The sequence below is a fragment of the Staurois parvus genome, unplaced genomic scaffold, assembly GCF_062004578.1.
Source record: "Staurois parvus isolate SC_StPar_1 unplaced genomic scaffold, SC_StPar_1.0 ptg002002l, whole genome shotgun sequence".
Taxonomy (NCBI): Eukaryota; Metazoa; Chordata; class Amphibia; order Anura; family Ranidae; genus Staurois; species Staurois parvus.
The window spans coordinates 85830-108180 of NW_028319798.1; the positions used below are offsets into that span (position 1 = coordinate 85830).

The window sequence follows — 22351 nt, forward strand, 5'->3', positions numbered from 1 at the left end:
ACAGCAATCCACTGAGCCGGCCACAACCAACTCTGGAGGGAGTCTATTCCACATTCTCACAGCTCTTACTGTGAAGAAACCTTTCCGTGTTTGGAGATTACATTTCTTTTCCTCCAGAAGAATAGAAAGGAATACAAGATAAAAGAATAGATTAGAAAAGAAAACGATACAATACAATAGAATAGAAAAGAATGGAATTGAATAGAATAGAAAAGAATAGATTAGAATAGAAAGGAATAGAATATAAAATAATAGATTAGAAAAGAAAACAATACAATATGATAGAAAAGAAAAGAATGGAATTGAATAGAATATAAAAGAATAGATTAGAATAGAAAGGACTATAATATATTAAAGAATAGATTAGAATAGAAAGGAATACAATATAAAAGAATAGATTAGAAAAGAAAACAATACAATACAATAGAATAGAAAAGAATGGAATTGAATAGAATATAAAAGAATAGATTAGAATAGAAAGGACTATAATATATTAAAGAATAGATTAGAATAGAAAGGAATACAATATAAAAGAATAGATTAGAAAAGAAAACGATACAATACAATAGAATAGAAAAGAATGGAATTGAATAGAATATAAAAGAATAGATTACAATAGAAAGGAATTGAATATAAAATAATAGATTAGAATAGAAAGGAATAGAATATAAAAGAATAGATTAGAAAAGAAAACAATACAATATGATAGAAAAGAAAAGAATGGAATTGAATAGAATAGAAAATGAGAGCAGAATTGTAAAGAATAGAACAGAACAAATAGAATGTATATAGCCGTCTTTTTTAATTGATCTGAAAATAACGAATAAACAAAACGAATTCCAAAAACGAATTATCATAGCATAATGAACACGCTGAAACAAAACAAATACATAATGTAACAAAAGAAAATGTTTTGATCGTGTAGTTTGGGCATTCCTGGTCCTCAGGTCCATCCCAGGTCAAAATGAAGAGGCCAGACCAGGGGCGGACTGACCATTTGGGAACTTGGGCACTGCCCGAGGGCCCGGGGTCAGTAGGGGGCCCCATGAGATGCCCCTGGTACCTTTTCATAGGCTTTTTTGGGTGTGGTTTGAGTGTGGGCGAGGACACAGGAGCCTCATGATCCCCTGTTGCCCAGGGGCCCCATGAGTTGTCAGTCCACCCCTGCGCCAGACTCAGCCGGGGATGGACCTGAAGACAATCTGCGAAGTGAAGTTCGGCTGTAAGGGACCCTGTGGGGGGTAACCCAGCATAGCCAGAGTCCAGTTCCTTCCCCTGCCTATGCTGGCCCCTTTCTATGCCTGCCTTGCTCTCCCCTGCAATGATCCATGTCCAGGAGAGTCCCCAGTGAAGCAGAATCATTCATCCTCACAAAAAATTACTTTTCTTTATTGGTAAATGGAGCAAACGACCATCTTGGCATGTATGCAGGGCCGGCGCTAGACGATTTTGTGCCCCCTGGGTAAGACCAGCTACTTGCACCCCCTGCACCTAAAATAAATAAAAAAGAATAAAACTCCACACGGAGCTGATCCTTGCCAAAAAGACTGACTGGGAAGCGCAGCTTGCGCATCATCTCAAGACCTCTTCTTCATGGATTGGCTGAAGATTGCAGGAGACGGCTTTGTCGCCAGCAAACATCATCCAATCCCATCTGGGGACGGTGACACCGGGACCCAGAAGTGACGTTTTACACGTCATTAACAGGAAGGGGAGATCAGTAAACAGGAGTTCGCTGATCTCTCTCCCCTCCGCTATGCAGGTCCCAGGTCCGCCGATGGGAGCGCAGAGCCTGGGAAGCATGGCAGGGCAAATGGGGGGCAGTGGGGTATTTACCCCTTCTGCTTCCCCAGGCAACACTAACATCCTCAGCGGAGGAGGAGATAGTCACTCCGCCAGTGAAAGGATGAGAGCAGCTACGGCCGGCCGCCAATGTACGGCATTGCAAATCGCAGCTCCCGAAATTAAAAAAAAGAAGAAAGAGTCCCTCTCTGCTCCCCACCTCTTGGGCCCCCCTGGTGAACTGATGGGGCCCAAGGAAAATATAATTACCCCTCGCCCTCTTGAGGATTTACCCCCCTTCCTGACCAGGCCATTTTTTGCGATACGGCGCTGTGTTACTTTAACTGACAATTGCGCGGTCATGCAACACTGCACCCAAATGACATTTACATCCTTTTTTTCCCACGAATTGAGCTTTCTTTCGGTGGTATTTGATCACCTGTGCGTATTTTATTTTTTGCACTATAAAAAAAAAACAGACAATTAAAAATATATATATATATATATATATACAGTCAGGTCCATAAATATTGGGACATGGACACAATTCTAACATTTTTGGCTCTATACACCACAATGGATTTGAAATGAAACGAACAAGATGTGCTTTAACTGCAGACTGTCAGCTTTAATTTCAGGGTATTTACATCCAAATCAGGTGAACAGTGTAGGAATTACAACAGTTTGCATATGTGCCTCCCACTTGTTAAGGGACCAAAAGCAATGGGACAATTGGCTTCTCAGCTGTTCCATGGCCAGGTGTGTGTTATTCCCTCATTATCCCAATTACAATGAGCAGATAAAAGGTCCAGAGTTCATTTCAAGTGTGCTATTTGCATTTGGAATCTGTTGCTGTCAACTCTCAAGATGAGATCCAAAGAGCTGTCACTCCCAATATTTATGGACCTGACTGTATATATATATATATATATATATTTTTTTTTTTTTTACTTTTTGCTATTAAACATGTCCAGCAAAAAAATGTAAAAGTCAAATTTTGTCATAAAATTAGGCCAAAATGTATTCTGCTCCGTGTCTTTGCTTAAAAAAAAAACCCAAAACGTGTAAATTAATCGGTTTACGTGAAAGTTATAGCGTCTACAAATGGCAGTATATATATATATATATATACTGGGATTTTTATTTATTCTTTATTCTAGTAATGACGTTGATCAGCGACTTATTACAGGACTACAGGACTGCAGGACTGTGGCGGGCAATTTGACACTGGGAGGGGGAACTGACTTGGTGTCACTGGCATCCCCAGTGACACCAATACAGTGATCAGTGCTAATAAAAAGCACTGACACTGTACTAATGGCACTGGGCAGTAAGGGGTTAACGTTTGGGCAATCAAAGGGTTAACTGTGTGCTGTTTTACTAGGGAGACATGCTGCTTTGTATCACTGTGCTGTGTAGAGAAATACACAGCAGCATGTCCTTGCTGGCAGGAGAGAGACATGCGTTCACACACAGGTCTCTCCCCTGTCAGTATTACTCAGCGATTGCCGGGGACCGGCTGAAAATCCCTGGCCGGGACCCGGTGCTTGACATCCGTAGCCGCTAATGACGGCGTGGGTAGGGCACCCCCTACCCGGAGATGCAAATCAAGTATATATATGTGAGTTTGCACAGACCTGCCGCTCTGTAACATAATTTATGCTATAGGGTGTCGGGCAACTGGGTAATGTTACAGCAGGGCCGGCCGTACTACCCTATTGGTGGCCCTGAGGGCGGCTGCGCCGTAGGCGACTGCCTCTTTTGCCTAGTGGTAGCGCCGGCCCTGCATGTATGGTGACACACAGCTTGTTGAAGATGACAAAATCTATAAATTCAGCAATGCAAGAGCAGAGCTGAGACCTGCACCCAGTCCCTGCATTCCTCCAGACTCCAGACTCCCATCTTTCTCTAGGAGGAACGTCTACATGCAATGTCCCGCTGACTACATTCTCCTGAATAGGGGTCCTTGACCCAGAGAATAGTGTCCCGTCTCAAGGGACCATCTATTGACCCAACTACTAACTTCTGGCTCCAGGCCCGGACTGGCCATGGGGCACACCAGGCATTTGCCCAGTGGGCCAGGGCAACCGTGCTTAAGATGACCGGGCCACACAGCGGTAGGTAAGCGGCAACCGCAGTATTGATGAGGCTAATACAGATCGCGGCTGCCGCTCACCACCCGCTGTGCAGCTATGTCCAAAGCAGGGCCTACAGGTGGAGCGGCAGTGACAGCTCCTGAAGACAAGCAGGCACAGGGATACCTCCTCGGCCGGCTGCTGCACTGAATGGAGAACGGCAGCCACTCTTCTTCACCCGTGGCTGCCGGCATACTGTGACAGGTCTGTTGCAGCGGTGGATGGGGCTGTCTCTGCTGGATGGGCTGTCTCTTTGCTGGATGAGCTGTCTCTTTACTGGATAGGCTGTCTCTTTGCTGGATGGCTGTCTCTGCTGGATGGGCTGTCTCTTTGCTGGATGGGCTGTCTCTTTCCAGACTGGGCTGTCTTTTTGCACAGTTGGGTCCAGCAAAGAGACATAGCAATCCAGCAAAGAGACAGCCCAGTCCAAGAAGGGACATCCCCATCCAACAAAGAGACATCCCTGTCCAGCAAAGAGACATTCCAATCCAGCATAAGACAGCCAAGTCCAAGAAGGGACAGCCCCATCCAGCAAAGAGACATCCCTGTCCAGCAAAGAGACATCCTGTCTTTGCTATATGGGGGTGTCTCTTTGCTGGATGGGCTGTCTCTTTGCTGGACGATCTGTCTCTTTGCTGGACTGGGCTATCTCTTTCCCCAGTTGGGTCCAGCAAAGAGACATCCCAATCCAGCAAAGATACAGCCCAGTCCAAGAAGGGACATCTCCATCCAACAAAGAGACATCCCTGTCCAGCAAAGACATTTCAATCCAGCAAAGAGACAGCCAAGTGCAAGAAGGGACATCCCCATCCAGCAAAGAGGCATCCCTGTCCAGCAAAGAGGCATTCCGTCTTTGCTATATGGGGATGTCTCTTTGTTGGATTGGGCCATCTCTTTGAATATATAGGGGGCACTGTGATTAGATCTCTAGGGGCACTGTAATGTAAAGGGGCACTGTGATATAAAGGGGTACTGTAATCAATACAGTGCCCCATTACAGTGCAGTCCCCTTTATATCACAGTGCCCCTTTATATTACAGTGCGGAGGACTGGCTGCATGAATATTCCATCACCAACTGCCCCCACGAATGGCCTTGCCTCCCGCCCGGGCCTATTTTTTATCCCATTCCAGGCCTGTCTGGATCCAAATCTAACCTACGGTTTTATACCGGATGCACACATGACCCCAAACTGTAATACATGGGGGGGGGGGGAGGGCTCCCTACCCTACTAATGCCCAGGACATTGCCATCTTCAGGCGACATCTAGTGCAGGACCAGGACTATCACCACCAGATTACTTTGTATTTATTAATGCATCCTACACTCCCCTACAAGTGTTGGGTGCACACTGCTATCTGGAGGCTGGGATCGCTGGGACTTGTAGTTCCACATTAGCTAAGTGCTGATATCTAGACGTCGGGATTGCTGGGACTTGTAGTTCCATATTATTATTATTATACAGGATTTATAAAGCGCCAATAGTTCGCTCAGTGCTGTACATTACAATGGGAGACAGTACATGCGACAGTACAATAACAATACAATACATGAGGGGATCGAGGGCCCCGCTCCTTGGAGCTTACAATCTAGGAGGGAGGGGGTAGTGGTACAGGAGGAGCTGAGGGGGATAATAGTTCCATATTACCTAAATGCTGGTATCTGCCAATGCACAGACATGATCCCATTCCCAGGTCTTTACCTCCCTGAGGGTGACCTCTAGTGGAAGCTCTGTGACATTACTCCCCTCTACATGTATTAGCTGCATGCTGCTATCTGGACACTGTGACTGTTGGGACCTGTAGTTCCACATTGACTACATTCTGCTATCTGGAAACTTGAACTGCTGGGACTTTTAGTTCTACATTGGCTGCATGCTTCTCTCTGGACACTGGGACTTGTAGTTCCACATCAGCTGCATGCTGGTATCGACACTTGAACTGCTGGGACTTGTAGTTCCACATCAGCTGCATTCTGCTATCTGGGCACTGGGACTGCTGGGACTTGTAGTTCCACACTGACGGCATGCTGCTGTCTGGGCACTGGGACTTGTAGATCCACACTGGCTGCATGCTGCCGCCTGGGCATTGGGACTGCTGGGACTTGTAGTTCCACACTGGCTGCATGCTGCCACCTGGGCACTGGGACTGCTGGGACTGGTAGTTCCACACTGGCTGCATGCTGCCACCTGGGCACTGGGACTGCTGGGACTGGTAGTTCCACACTGGCTGCATGCTGCCACCTGGGCACTGGGACTGCTGGGACTTGTAGTTCCACACTGGCTGCATGCTGCCACCTGGGCACTAGGACTGCTGGGACTGGTAGTTCCACACTGGCTGCATGCTGCCACCTGGGCACTAGGACTGCTGGGACTGGTAGTTCCACACTGGCTGCATGCTGCTACCTGGGCACTAGGACTGTGCTCTGCATCTTCCTTACATTGTATGCACAACATCATCACTCCACCCACAGCAATAATATACAAAATACTGAACAACCAATACCAGACACAGCATACAACATGAGTCCATCCAGAGAAAACAAACAAACAAACAAACAAACAAACAAACAAACAAACAAGCAGAGATCTCATCCTTGTCTGGGGAGGAAGAGAAGTCTAATAATGTCACTGATGGGGGCGGGGCTGAGCCCTCCATATCCTAGAACTGTCATTGTCACCCAGTCAGCTGATCTGTAATCTGAAGAGCCCCGCCTCCATACAGGGTGGAGACAGCTGATTGGACAATTCCACTTCCTCCTCCTCCCCCCACATGAGTTCAGAGTGTGCAGAACCCATGTCTGCGACTGAATGTGAGTACTGAATACCTAGTGTCTATATAATACCGACTACAATGTATCAACAATACTGACTACAATGTATCAACAATACCGACTACAATGTATCTATATAATACCGACTACAATGTATCAACAATACTGACTACAATGTATCTATATAATACCGACTACAATTTATCAACAATACCGACTACAATGTATCTATATAATACCGACTACAATGTATCAACAATACTGACTACAATGTATCTATATAATACCGACTACAATGTATCAACAATACTGACTACAATGTATCTATATAATACCGACTACAATTTATCAACAATACCGACTACAATGTATCTATATAATACCGACTACAATGTATCAACAATACTGACTACAATGTATCTATATAATACCGACTACAATTTATCAACAATACTGACTACAATGTATCATTAATACCGACTACAATGTATCATTAATACCGACTACAATGTATCTATATAATACCGACTACAATGTATCAACAATACTGACTACAATGTATCTATATAATACCGACTACAATTTATCAACAATACTGACTACAATGTATCATTAATACCGACTACAATGTATCATTAATACCGACTACAATGTATCTATATAATACCGACTACAATGTATCAATAATACTGACTACAATGTATCAATATTACTGACTACAATGTATCTATATAATGCCGACTACAATGTATCTATCAGGGGCGGACTGACAACTCATGGGGCCCCTGGGCAATAGGGGGTCATGGGGCCCCTGTGTCCTTGCCCAAACTCAAAAAAGCCTATGAAAAAGGTACCAGGGGCATCTCATGGGGCCCCCTACTGACCCCGGGCCCTCGGGCAGTGCCCGCGTTTCCAAATAGTCAGTCTGCCCCTGGTATCTACATATTACGGACTACAATGTATCTATAATACCAACTACAATGCATCAATACCGACTACAATGTATCTATATAATACCGACTACAATGTATCATTAATACCGACTACAATGTATCTATATAATACCGACTACAATGTATCAATATTACTGACTACAATGTATCTATATAATACCGACTACAATGTATCTATCAGGGGCGGACTGACAACTCATGGGGCCCCTGTGTCCTTGCCCAAACTCAAAAAAGCCTATGAAAAAGGTACCAGGGGCATCTCATGGGGCCCCCTACTGACCCCGGGCCCTCGGGCAGTGCCCACGTTTCCAAATAGTCAGTCTGCCCCTGGTATCTACATATTACAGACTACAATGTATCTATAATACCAACTGCAATGCATCAATACTGACTACAATGTATCTATATAACACCGACTACAATGTATCTATATAATACCGACTACAATGTATCTATATAATACCGACTACAATGTATCTACAATACTGACAATGTAGCTATATAATACTGACTACAATGTATCTATGTAATACTGACTACAATGTATCTATATAATACCGACTACAATGTATCTATATAATACCGACTACAATGTATCTATATAATACCGACTACAATGTATCTATATAATACCGACTACAATGTATCTATATAATACCGACTACAATGTATCTATATAATACCGACTACAATGTATCTATGTAATACCGACTACAATGAATCTATAATACCGACTACAATGTATCTATATAATACTGAATACAATGTATCTATATAATACTGAATACAATGTATCTATATAATACCGACTACAATGTATCTATGTAATACTGAATACAATGTATCTATGTAATACCGACTACAATGTATCTATATAATACTGAATACAATGTATCTATGTAATACCGACTACAATGTATCTATATAATACTGAATACAATGTATCTATATAATACCGACTACAATGTATCTATGTAATACTGAATACAATGTATCTATGTAATACCGACTACAATGTATCTATATAATACCGACTACAATGTATCTATGTAATACCGACTACAATGTACTTATAAGGCTCAGTTCACACTGTCGGGACTTGGGATCCGACTTGTGAGACCCCAAGTCACATGACCTGTGAAATCCCATGTTAGTCAATGAGATCCATCTTAATTAGCACTCCTGAAGGTTCCCGTACTCCTTCAAAGCGACTTCTATCCAACTTGTGCCCATAGAATTTAAAGGAAGTCGCCTCCGAGTCGGATCCTCATCAGTATTGTGATTTGGATCCAACATTACAGGAAGATTACCCAGCATTCCTTAAAAGTTGCTACAAAGCAGTACTCAAGTCGTCTGGCAAAGTTGCGCGACTTTCAGGTCGCGGTAGTGTGAACCAGGGGCGGACTGACCATTTGGAAACTCGGGCACTGCCTGAGGGCCCGGGGGCAGTAGGGGGGCCCCATGAAATGCCCCTGCCACCTTTTTCATAGGCTTTTTTGAGTGTGGGCAAGGACACAGGCCCCATGATCCCCTATTGCCCGGGGGCCCCATGAGTTGTCAGTCCGCCCCTGGTGTGAACCAAGACTAATACTGAATACAATGTATCAATTCATTCTCTTTTTCTCTCTCTAGGGAGAACAATTACAGATATATGTGTATACAGTGCTCCTAGCTATATATATATATACACATATATCTGTAATAGTTCTCCCTATGTGTGTATATCTATCTATATATATGATTGTAAACAGCTGGGAGTATTCAACAGATCTGTAATGATTCAATTAATGGTTAACGAGTAATGATTCAATGATCTCTCTCTCCCTATATATATATAAGTGTGCGCACAGCGGGCAGTATTGTATGCGATGTATCCATAATATTTCACAGTATACCTTTGCACTGTCCTTTTCTGTATAACAATTACATGTCATATACGATCCATACGAAGTATTGTACAGAGATTGTATGATGAGATTGGAGCGAGTCTGATCACCTTTAGGCTGCGGCAGCGCAATTTTTCAGGCTTTTTTTTCCCTTTCATTTCAGAGTTTTGCAGCTGTATACAAATGTTCTCTAAATGTATTCCAGGCGCTCTAATGTGTATTCATGTTTCAGGTGTTATTTTCACCAATAGAAAGCACTAGGGGGAGGAGACGAGGGGTGGAGAGCTTCAATTTGGCCAGAAAACAAGTGACAAAACTCTCATGTCACACATTTTTCGGGTGTTCCCATTGAAGTCCACTGGGCCAAAAATACGCCAATCTGCCTAAAAGAAGCTCATGTGCTTTTTTTTAGGTGTTTTGCTTCTGGTGACAATGCTGAGGTGTGAACAAGGGCCATTAAAATTAATGGGATTTGCTTCGCTGAGCGCATTAAAGCTACAAGCCTCAAGCAGAAAATCGCTCAGGTGTGAACAGGGTCTATTGAAATGAATGGGATTTGCCTCGCTGGGCATTTAGAGCTACAAGCTACTAAACCACGGACCCCACATTCACTATATCTGCTCTCCCCAGACCCTGCATCAGGGGCGGACTGACCATTTGGAAACTCAGGCACTGCCCGAGGGCTCGGGGTCAGTAGGGGGCCCCATGAGATGCCCCTGGTACCTTTTTCATAGGCTTTTTTGAGTTTGGGCAAGGGCACAGGGACCCCATGATCCCCTATTGCCCGGGGGCCCCATGAGTTGTCAGTCCGCCCCTGCCCCGCATTCACTATATCCGCTCTCCCCGGACCCCGCATTCACTATATCCGCTCTCCCTGGACCCCGCATTCACTATATCCGCTCTCCCCGGACCCCGCATTCACTATATCCGCTCTCCCCGGACCCCGCATTCACTATATCCGCTCTCCCCGGACCCCGCATTCACTATATCCGCTCTCCCCGGGTCCCGCATTCACTATATCCGCTCTCCCCGGGTCCCGCATTCACTATATCCGCTCTCCCCGGGCCCCGCATTCACTATATCCGCTCTCCCCGGACCCCGCATTCACTATATCCGGTCTCCCCGGACCCCGCATTCACTATATCCGGTCTCCCCGGACCCCGCATTCACTATATCCGGTCTCCCCGGACCCCGCATTCACTATATCCGGTCTCCCCGGACCCCGCATTCACTATATCCGGTCTCCCCGGACCCCGCATTCACTATATCCGGTCTCCCCGGACCCCGCATTCACTATATCCGGTCTCCCCGGACCCCGCATTCACTATATCCGGTCTCCCCGGACCCCGCATTCACTATATCTGGTCTCCCCGGACCCCGCATTCACTATATCCGCTCTCCCCGGGCCCCGCATTCACTATATCCGCTTTCCCCGGACCCCGCATTCACTATATCCGCTCTCCCAGGACCCCGCATTCGCTATATCCGGTCTCCCCGGACCCCGCATTCGCTATATCCGGTCTCCCCGGACCCCGCATTCGCTATATCCGCTCTCCCCGGGCCCCGCATTTGCTATATCCGCTCTCCCCGGACCCCGCATTCGCTGTATCCGCTCTCCCCAGACCCCGCATTCGCTATATCCGCTCTCCCCGGGCCCCGCATTCGCTATATCCGCTCTCCCCGGACCCCGCATTCACTATATCCGCTCTCCCCGGACCCCGCATTCACTATGTCCGCTCTCCCCGGACCCCGCATTCACTATGTCCGCTCTCCCCGGACCCCGCATTCACTATGTCCGCTCTCCCCGGACCCCGCATTCACTATGTCCGCTCTCCCCGGACCCCGCATTCACTATGTCCGCTCTCCCCGGACCCCGCATTCACTATGTCCGCTCTCCCCGGACCCCGCATTCACTATGTCCGCTCTCCCCGGACCCCGCATTCACTATATCCGCTCTCCCCGGACCCCGCATTCACTATATCCGCTCTCCCCGGACCCCGCATTCACTATATCCGCTCTCCCCGGACCCCGCATTCACTATATCCGCTCTCCCCGGACCCCGCATTCACTATATCCGCTCTCCCCGGACCCCGCATTCACTATATCCGCTCTCCCCGGACCCCGCATTCACTATATCCGCTCTCTCCGGACCCCGCATTCACTATATCCGCTCTCCCCGGACCCCGCATTCACTATATCCGCTCTCCCCGGACCCCGCATTCACTATATCCGCTCTCCCCGGACCCCGCATTCACTATATCCGCTCTCCCCGGACCCCGCATTCACTATATCCGCTCTCTCTGGACCCCGCATTCACTATATCCGCTCTCCCCGGACCCCGCATTCACTATATCCGCTCTCCCCGGACCCCGCATTCACTATATCCGCTCTCCCCGGACCCCGCATTCACTATATCCGCTCTCCCTGGACCCCGCATTCACTATATCCGCTCTCCCCGGACCCCGCATTCACTATATCCGCTCTCCCCGGACCCCGCATTCACTATATCCGCTCTCCCCGGACCCCGCATTCACTATATCCGCTCTCCCCGGACCCCGCATTCACTATATCCGCTCTCCCCGGACCCCGCATTCACTATATCCGCTCTCCCCGGACCCCGCATTCACTATATCCGCTCTCCCCGGACCCCGCATTCACTATATCCGCTCTCCCCGGACCCCGCATTCACTATATCCGCTCTCCCCGGACCCCGCATTCACTATATCCGGTCTCCCCGGACCCCGCATTCACTATATCCGGTCTCCCCGGACCCCGCATTCACTATATCTGGTCTCCCCGGACCCCGCATTCACTATATCCGCTCTCCCCGGGCCCCGCATTCACTATATCCGCTTTCCCCGGACCCCGCATTCACTATATCCGCTCTCCCAGGACCCCGCATTCGCTATATCCGGTCTCCCCGGACCCCGCATTCGCTATATCCGGTCTCCCCGGACCCCGCATTCGCTATATCCGCTCTCCCCGGGCCCCGCATTTGCTATATCCGCTCTCCCCGGACCCCGCATTCACTGTATCCGCTCTCCCCAGACCCCGCATTCGCTATATCCGCTCTCCCCGGGCCCCGCATTCGCTATATCCGCTCTCCCCGGACCCCGCATTCACTATATCCGCTCTCCCCGGACCCCGCATTCACTATGTCCGCTCTCCCCGGACCCCGCATTCACTATATCCGCTCTCCCCGGACCCCGCATTCACTATGTCCGCTCTCCCCGGACCCCGCATTCACTATGTCCGCTCTCCCCGGACCCCGCATTCACTATGTCCGCTCTCCCCGGACCCCGCATTCACTATGTCCGCTCTCCCCGGACCCCGCATTCACTATGTCCGCTCTCCCCGGACCCCGCATTCACTATATCCGCTCTCCCCGGACCCCGCATTCACTATATCCGCTCTCCCCGGACCCCGCATTCACTATATCCGCTCTCCCCGGACCCCGCATTCACTATATCCGCTCTCCCCGGACCCCGCATTCACTATATCCGCTCTCCCCGGACCCCGCATTCACTATATCCGCTCTCTCCGGACCCCGCATTCACTATATCCGCTCTCCCCGGACCCCGCATTCACTATATCCGCTCTCCCCGGACCCCGCATTCACTATATCCGCTCTCCCCGGACCCCGCATTCACTATATCCGCTCTCCCCGGACCCCGCATTCACTATATCCGCTCTCTCTGGACCCCGCATTCACTATATCCGCTCTCCCCGGACCCCGCATTCACTATATCCGCTCTCCCCGGACCCCGCATTCACTATATCCGCTCTCCCCGGACCCCGCATTCACTATATCCGCTCTCCCTGGACCCCGCATTCACTATATCCGCTCTCCCCGGACCCCGCATTCACTATATCCGCTCTCCCCGGACCCCGCATTCACTATATCCGCTCTCCCCGGACCCCGCATTCACTATATCCGCTCTCCCCGGACCCCGCATTCACTATATCCGCTCTCCCCGGACCCCGCATTCACTATATCCGCTCTCCCCGGACCCCGCATTCACTATATCCGCTCTCCCCGGACCCCGCATTCACTATATCCGCTCTCCCCGGACCCCGCATTCACTATATCCGCTCTCCCCGGACCCCGCATTCACTATATCCGCTCTCCCCGGACCCCGCATTCACTATATCCGCTCTCTCTGGACCCCGCATTCACTATATCCGCTCTCTCTGGACCCCGCATTCACTATATCCTGGACTAAAAAAATAATTAATTTTGAACGATCACATTAAAACCTGAGCACTTCCTCATTGGCCGAGGACCTGAAACGTGTCTGAACGCAGATCACACGGAGCAGAGCAAATATTATTCCTGATAATAGAAAGACGAGCAAAGTGGGGGATGGAACTGATCACAAACCAGGCTAGAAAAAAAAACCAAAGCAAAAAAACAAATCCGGGGTTATTACAATTTCTAGAATTTCCTCTCCAAATCATTATCGATTTCTAGATCTTTCTATGCATGTGTGTATCAACAATCATCAGATCTGGTTTAATCCCTCGTCTATCTAATTGTTAAAATCAGCAGTTTTTTTTTTTTGCTAGAAAATCACTTTAAACCTTTAAACAATGATAGGTTGTCTGAAGGCAGGGACCCTGGAGAATAAAATGGGGGCAGTTTCAATTTTTTTTTTATTTCGCACGATGTTGGCGCTAATGTTTATCAAAACACAAATTTTTAGGGAAAAAAAATACTCTGAAGTTATATTACCCATTTTTTTGGTGTAATGTAAATGATAGGTTTATGTAGAGTAAATAGATACCAGACGCGTCAAGCCTTGAAACTGGCGGAAAATTTCTCTAGCCAGAATTCTCCATAGGCGACACTAAAGTAAATCGTGGCTCCAGAATTATCGCTGTCACTCCGACGTTCGTGGCAATACCTAACTGTGGGTGGAGGATTATAACTTTTTTTTTTTTTAATGGTTGAACTGGATGGACTTTTGTCTTTGTTCAGCCAAACTAACTATGTAACTAACGTGTGCCGCAATTGCTGTTTACATACAGGTGAAACGTTGGCACCCGCTCACACTGCCAAAAGCACCAAAACCTAGTTCCATGACCGTGGGATTACTGTGCTTGATTGGCCAGCAAACTGGCCTGAGCTGAACCCCATAGAGAATCTATGGGGCATTGCCAAGAGAAAGATGAGAGACATGAGACCGAACAATGTAGAAGAGCTGAAGGCCGCTATTGAAGCATCCTGGTCTTCCATAACACCTCAGCAGTGCCACAGGCTGATAGCTTCCATGCCACACCACATTGAGGCAGTAATTGCTGCAAAAGGGGCCCCAACCAAGTACTGAGTACATATGCAGCTTCTACTTCTCAGAGGTGCGATATTGTTCTATGTACAATCCGTGTTTTATTGATTGCATGGAATATTCTCATTTTCTGAGATTGTGGATTTGGGGTTTTCATGAGCTGTAAGCCATAATCATCACAATGATGACAAATCACGGCTGGAACTATCTTGCTTTGCATGGAATGAGTCTCATATATTAGTTTCACCTTTTAAGTTGCTGCACTGAAATAAATGAACTTTTGCACCATATTCTCATTTTTCAAGTTTCACCTGTATATAGGTGTGACCCATGTCCATATTTGCATTCACATGTATGCAGGTTGCTTTCCTTTTTCTTTTTCTTTTTTTTTTTTTTTAATACAATTGAATTTTTTTTGCAATTTTTTTTTTAACTTTATTGCTATCACAAGGGGGCTAACAAGCCTACTATGTCATAGTGTTGCTCAGATATTCTTTATGGAGACGTCAGGAGTGTATTAGACCTCCAATGTCTCTACTGCAGCCAATCAAATACAGATGTATTACATGGCGATTCCAGGCAGGGCCGGGACAAGGGGTGGGCAGGAGGGGCGGCTGGCACAGTGAACTCATGTGGGGGAAGGGGGAGCCGCATGGCGAGTTCCCGGAACCCCTGTAGCATCTTAAGTCTGTATGTTTCAGGGAGGGAAGGGGGATTATAATGAGGACACAATGGGGAGGGGGGTTGGTTTTGAGGTGTTTGACAGCAGTGACAAGTCAGTTTGTATTAGGAGGGGGAGGATTTGTGCTGGGAGGGGAATTTAAAAGGTAGAGGATTTGTGCTAGGCGGGGTGGGTATTGGAGGGGATCTGCGCTGTAAGAGGAAATTGGGAAGGGGTTGGGTGGGATATGAGTTGGGAGGAGGGGAATTTTTTCATTTTTATATGTGAAAATAATGGCTTTCTTTTTTTTTTTATTGGGGCGGGGGGTTTGATGAGACTCACATCTTGGGGGGGGGGCGGCATAATTTGTCGTTTTTGCCCTGAGTGCTAGATTACCTTGTCCCAACACTGGTTCCAGGCTCATCAATTGCAGAAGGAGTCAGGGAACGAAAGTAAAAGTGACTGAGCGGCTCTAGATCCACCCCGATCACTTTTACCTGAAAGTCCTTCACCAGCTTTAAAGAAATCAATAGAAAGCTCACAGCTAAGTTTGCTTTAACCTCTTGAATACCAGGACCAGGACAATTGTAGGTGGACCTTGGATAGATAAGGGTTACAGGCCCATTTAGGTGTTTGCAGAGCTTAAGGGATTCCATTTGTAAAATACTCTCTGGATGAATGTCATAAGCATGCGCCCAGCCGTAACAAATTTTCCCCATATTTTGTCTTGTATGTTTATTTCCTATGATTGTCAGTAACGTCTAGCGATCAATAATGCGGTTTTTACCTGAAGTGCCTCAATCAGGAAAATACTGCATTATGGCCACTAGATGGAACTGACGGTCATAGGAACTAAACCTACTGGACAAAATACCGGAAACAATTGTTCCAGATAGATGAATTCTTGTGGTATTTGCCTAACATTTATTTTTTTTAATAAATAGACCCCATAGTGTTTAGTAAGAGTGTTCTGGGACATTTGTCCAGGCGATCAGGATGAACTTATGTAGCGCCCTCTAGCTTAGCTTTTTTTTTGTGGTTCATTAGAAGCCTGGGTATGAGTCAGCCAGGGAGTTAGTAAGCGAGGTCACTTCAGGACAGGCTGGAAGGCTCTACAGGTCCTGGCTTCTGGAGCACTTCCACTCTTCTAGAAGCATCTGCCACTTTCTAGAAAGAGGGAAGGAGGCCTAGATTTGCATGTTTGAGGGAACCTGGCCAATCCCCAGGCAGGAGGTCTGGCATGGTGGCTAGGACAACCCTTAAATGTGAGAAAGCCTGATCAGGAGTTGGAGTTGAGTGGAAGATCTGAGGAAGGAGCTGCTGGCGTGGGAGGGGGCCCCAGTGGAGGGGGGGGCCTGCCTACAGGCTGAAGCGGAACAGAAGGACCTCCACTGTCCTACAGTCTACCTAGGGAGGACAGCCTGCCATCCGGGAAGGAGCCAGCCCAATGTAGGGCCTGAAAGCAGCTGCCAACCCACCAAGCTACAGGAACAGGACAGTATGGGTACTCCTACTCCTCGGGGCCAAATTAGGGAGAGGGTGGTCAGGTGCAAATACCCAACTAGTTCTCCCTGGGACTACTTCATCTGTAGATCTCAGAATTCCTTGCTCAGAGACACTCTCAAGACTGCCAGGTGGAGGCGGAGGTTTTCATCCGGGGTCTGAGGAGGGTTCACCAAGGGGACCAAATGCTCCTTTCAAAGACTGTGTGTTGATTTTCCTGATTGTCCTTTTTTGGTAAGACGTTTGTCCCCCAAAGTTGTCCAGTTCCATTGGGCATCCCATATACCCCTTGACCCCATCCAAATTGTAACCCCTAATACAAGTACCGAAAATGCATATCGCTTGGCTGTGCAGCGCCTAGGGGGGACCCAAAAAAACTCAGCGCTCCTCAAGACACTTAAAAAGACCTCAGGAATGGGTTGGGGGAGGTAGAGGTCCAGCAGATGATAAAGTCTGGATGCTTCATAATAACTCGGTGAACAATCATGCAATCAAATAGATCGTAGTAGTCAATGAATGTCCAGATCTTGCATCAACACCAAACCAAAGTGCTTCTACAGTGTTCCATCTCTGGAAACAAGACATTCATTTCCTAATCACACACAATCCATTGTGTACCTTGCTTTCCCTTTATGAGGGGGGTGCCGCAGCTTCAGGGGCCACATGGAAAGGCCTTGTGTTTGGCACCTGCACTAGCCACTTGTACTCCTGAGGATTTACCCCCCCCCCCCACCTTCCTGACCAGGCCATTTTTTACGGCGCTGCATTGCTTTAACTGACAGTTGCGCGGTCATGCAACGCTGCACCCAAATTAAATTTACGTCCTTTTTTTTCCTCAAAAAAATGGAGCTTTATTTTGGTGGTATTTGATCGCCTGTGTGTTTTTTTAATTTTTGCATTATACAAAAAGTAAAGACCTACAATTTTGAGAAAAAAAACAATATTTTTTACTTTTTTGCTATGAAACGTCCAGTAAAAAAAAAATTTTTTCGACTCATCTTTTCTGACTGTTTTTCACTAGTTTTGCATTTGGCTAGGGTCAGTGTCACTACTGGTAGCATGAGGCCATACCTGGACCCTACAAAGGTTGCACAGGTAGTCCAACTCCTCCAGGATGGCACATCAATACCTGCCATTGCCAGAAGGTTTGCTGTGTCTCCCAGCACAGTCTCAAGAGCATGGAGGAGATTCCAGGAGACAGGCAGTTCCTCTAGGAGGGCTGGACAGGGCCGTAGAAGGTCCTTAACCCATCAGCAGGACCGGTATCTGCTCCTTTGTGCACGGAGGAACAGGATGAGCCCTGCCAGAGCCCTACAAAATGACCTCCAGCAGGCCACTGATGTGAATGTCTCTGACCAATCAGAAACAGACTTCATGAGTGTGGCCTGAGGGCCCGACGTCCTCTAGTGGGCCCTGTGCTCACTGCTCGGCACCATAGAGCTGGATTGGCATTTGCCATTGAACCCCAGAATTGGCAGGTCCACCACTGGCACCCTGTGCTTTTCACAGATGACAGCAGGTTCACCCTGAGCACATGTGACAGACGTGAAAGGGTCTGGAGAAGCCGTGGAGAACGTTCTGCTGCCTGTAACATGGTTCAGCATGACCGTTGTGGTGGTGGGTCAGTGATGGTCTGGGGGGGGCATATCCATGGAGGGACACACAGACCTCTACAGGCTAGACAATGGCACCCTGACTGCCATTAGGTATGGGGATGAAATCCTTGGACCCATTGTCAGACCCTACGCTGGTGCGGTGGGTCCTGGGTTCCTCCTGGTGCAGGGTGTCCTGGGTTCCTCCTGGTGTGGTGGGTCCTGGGTTCCTCCCGGTGCGGTGGGTCCTGGGTTCCTCCCGGTGCGGTGGGTCCTGGGTTCCTCCCGGTGTGGTGGGTCCTGGGTTCCTCCCGGTGCGGTGGGTCCTGGGTTCCTCCCGGTGCGGTGGGTCCTGGGTTCCTCCCGGTGCGGTGGGTCCTGGGTTCCTCCCGGTGCGGTGGGTCCTGGGTTCCTCCCGGTGAAGTTGATCTTGGGTTCCTCCTGGTGAAGTTGATCCTGGGTTCCTCCTGGTGCAGTGGGTCCTGGGTTCCTCCTGGTGGGGTGGTTCCTGGGTTCCTCCTGGTGCAGTGGGTCCTGGGTTCCTCCTGGTGCAGTGGGTCCTGGGTTCCTCCTGGTGCAGTGGGTCCTGGGTTCCTCCTGGTGCAGTGGGTCCTGGGTTCCTCCTGGTGCGGTGGTTCCTGGGTTCCTCCTGGTGCAGTGGTTCCTGGGTTCCTCCTGGTGCAGTGGGTCCTGGGTTGCTCCTGGTGCAGTGGGTCCTGGGTTGCTCCTGGTGCAGTGGGTCCTGGGTTCCTCCTGGTGCAGTGGGTCCTGGGTTCCTCCTGGTGCAGACAATGTCCGGCCTCATGTGGGGTGAGTATGCAGGCAGTTCCTGGAGGATGAAGGAATTGATACCATTGAATGGCCCCCACGCTCACCTGACCTAAATCCAATAGAACCCCTCTGGGATGTCATGTTTCGGTCCATCCGACGCTGCCAGGTTGCACCTCAGACTGTCCAGGAGCTCAGTGATGTCCTGGTCCAGATCTGGGAGGAAATCCCCCAGGACACCATCCGTGGTCTCATTAGGACCCTCCCCCGACATTGTCAGGCATACATACAAGCACGTGGGGGCCACACAGACTACTGAGGACCATTCTGAGTTGCTGCAATGACATTTCACCAACATGGACTCGCCTGCTGCATCATTTCTTCACTTTGATTTTCGGGGTGTCTGTGAATTCAGTCCTCTGTAGGTCGATCATTTCCATCAAACGATGGGGCGTCCTTACGTTCCTCACCCATCCCCCGTCTGTCAGTATAGAGATCCAGCAGGAGATTCCTCCCCATTGGGATCTGATGGGTTTTCAGTCTTCCTTCCATTTTTTGGAGCCGTGTATTTGTGATGTCTGGGGGTTGTAAGTGATTTTCTACCAAAAAATACCCAAACGTGTAAACAAAACATCATAGAATGGAAGCCGGTAGGAGGTGTATGGTGCGGGGGTCCACCCTGATCACTGCCAGCTTTAATTTGCTGAAGAGGAGGGGTGGCTCTTAAAATATATGTAAACCCCAAATTATTTGCTTCCTTTTGGTCTAGGAAACATCCCATTGAAAGCGATTTTAAAATGCGCGTTGATCCTGCCAGAAATCCAGTGAGTTGATGACTTCCTGTCATCTCTGCCTGTGCTGCACACTTATCAGAATTATTACCAGCTTTGCAGATAAGGTGTTCTGTAGTCCTGATATACTTCCTGTCCTAGGGTGACAACACGGATCCTCCATATTGTACAAGGAGTAGATGTTGTCACCCTACTGACAGGACCACCAGATAAAAAGAAAAAGGCCTGAAAAAAATGAAGTCCCTCACATCCAAGGACCGGCCGGCTGCAGTATAGGACATTTTTGTTTTCGGGTTTTGATCCACTTTAACCTGTTTCATGGAGACTGAATAAAGAATACTTTGTTGGTTGTTCTGGATTGCCTTCAGAATTGTGGATTCCAGTAGGGATTAGCGGAGTCCTTTGTTCTGGGGGGAGGGTTGCTGCTGGGGGCTCCGTGCGTTCTGAGACCTGCTGACAATTCTTCATCCATTGGACGTTTATGGTGACATTCAGAATGTGTGTGTGACCCCAGACTGCACTACCAATCCTAATGTATAGGAAATGTTCTATCCACAAATACGGAGCTGGTCCATTCGGTGCTGGAACAGAAAAGTGTTGGATTGCACTGCGCCCACAGACCATCCAATCACTCACAAGGCCACTCCCTCAGCGTGAGACCAGCTGACCAATATATATAGTGGATGTCCAACCCTCCAATCATTATATAGAACTCCTTCTCTTGGGGTGGTGTGGATGACCCCCAAAGTAGTGTGGTGGGTCCACGTTAATCTGTCGGGAGGATTGGTGTCACTGACACAAATGATGGGGCACTATTCCTGCCACTGACACCAATGATGGGGCACTATTCCTCCCACTGATGCCAATGATGGGGCACTATTCCTGCCACTGACACCAATGATGGGGCACTATTCCTGCCACTGACACCAATGATGGGGCACTATTCCTCCCACTGACACCAATGATGGGGCACTATTCCTCCCACTGACACCAATGATGGGGCACTATTCCTCCCACTGACACCAATGATGGGACACTATTCCTCCCACTGACACCAATGATGGGGCACTATTCCTTCCACTGACACCAGTAATGGGGCACTATTCCTCCCACTGACACAAATGATGGGGCACTATTCCTGCTACTGACACCAGTAATGGGGCACTATTCCTTCCAATGACACCAGTAACGGGGCACTATTCCTTCCACTGATACCAGTGACGGGGCACTATTCCTTCCACTGACACCAATGATGGGGCACTATTCCTCCCACTGACACCAATGATGGGACACTATTCCTCCCACTGACACCAATGATGGGGCACTATTCCTCCCACTGACACCAATGATGGGGCACTATTCCTCCCACTGACACCAATGATGGGGCACTATTCCTCCCACTGATACCAATGATGGGGCACTATTCCTCCCACTGACACCAATGATGGGGCACTATTCCTTCCAATGACACCAGTAATGTGGCACTATTCCTTCCACTGACACCAGTGAAGGGGCACTAGTCCTTCTACTGACACCAGTGACGGGGCACTATTCCCCCCACTAACACCAATGATGGGGCACTATTCTCTCACTGACACCAATGATGGGGCGCTATTCCTCCCACTGACACCAATGATGGGGCGCTATTCCTCCCACTGACACCAATGATGGGGCACTATTCCTCCCACTGACACCAATGATGGGGCACTATTCCTCCCACTGATACCAATGATGGGACACTATTCCTGCCATTGACACCAATGATGGGGCACTATTCCTGCCATTGACACCAATGATGGGGCACTATTCCTGCCATTGACACCAATGATGGGGCACTATTCCTGCCATTGACACCAATGATGGGGCACTATTCCTCCCACTGACACCAATGATGGGGCACTATTCCTTCCACTGACACCAATGATGGGACACTATTCCTGCCATTGACAACAATGATGGGACACTAGTCTTCCACTGACACCAATGATGCGGCACTATTCCTCCAAATGACACCGATAATGAAATAAAATAAAGAGGTGGAACTCTAATAGGAAGAGGTGGAGCCTAAAGAGGAAGGGTGGCGTTTAAACAGGAAGGGGTGGGACAAATTTAGATTGGGGGTGCCCGATTTTAGTCTTGCCTAGGGCAGCACAAAAACAAAATACACCACAACAAAAAAAAAGACCGAGAATTTCAAGAGAAAAACAATATTTTGGTCTTTGTG

The 22351-nt window shown here is 48.2% G+C and overlaps 1 protein-coding gene across 1 annotated transcript in view; it reads left to right on the forward strand.

The window, feature by feature from the left end:
* Nucleotides 1-6634: 6634 nt before the first annotated feature.
* The window catches only part of LOC149433059 (ubiquitin carboxyl-terminal hydrolase CYLD-like), a 92346-nt gene continuing 76629 nt past the window's right edge, over nt 6635-22351 (forward strand). Inside the window, exon 1 of the mRNA XM_089664702.1 lies at nt 6635-6727. The gene's annotated coding sequence lies outside the window, so the exon portion shown is untranslated. The remainder of the gene's footprint in view (nt 6728-22351) is intronic.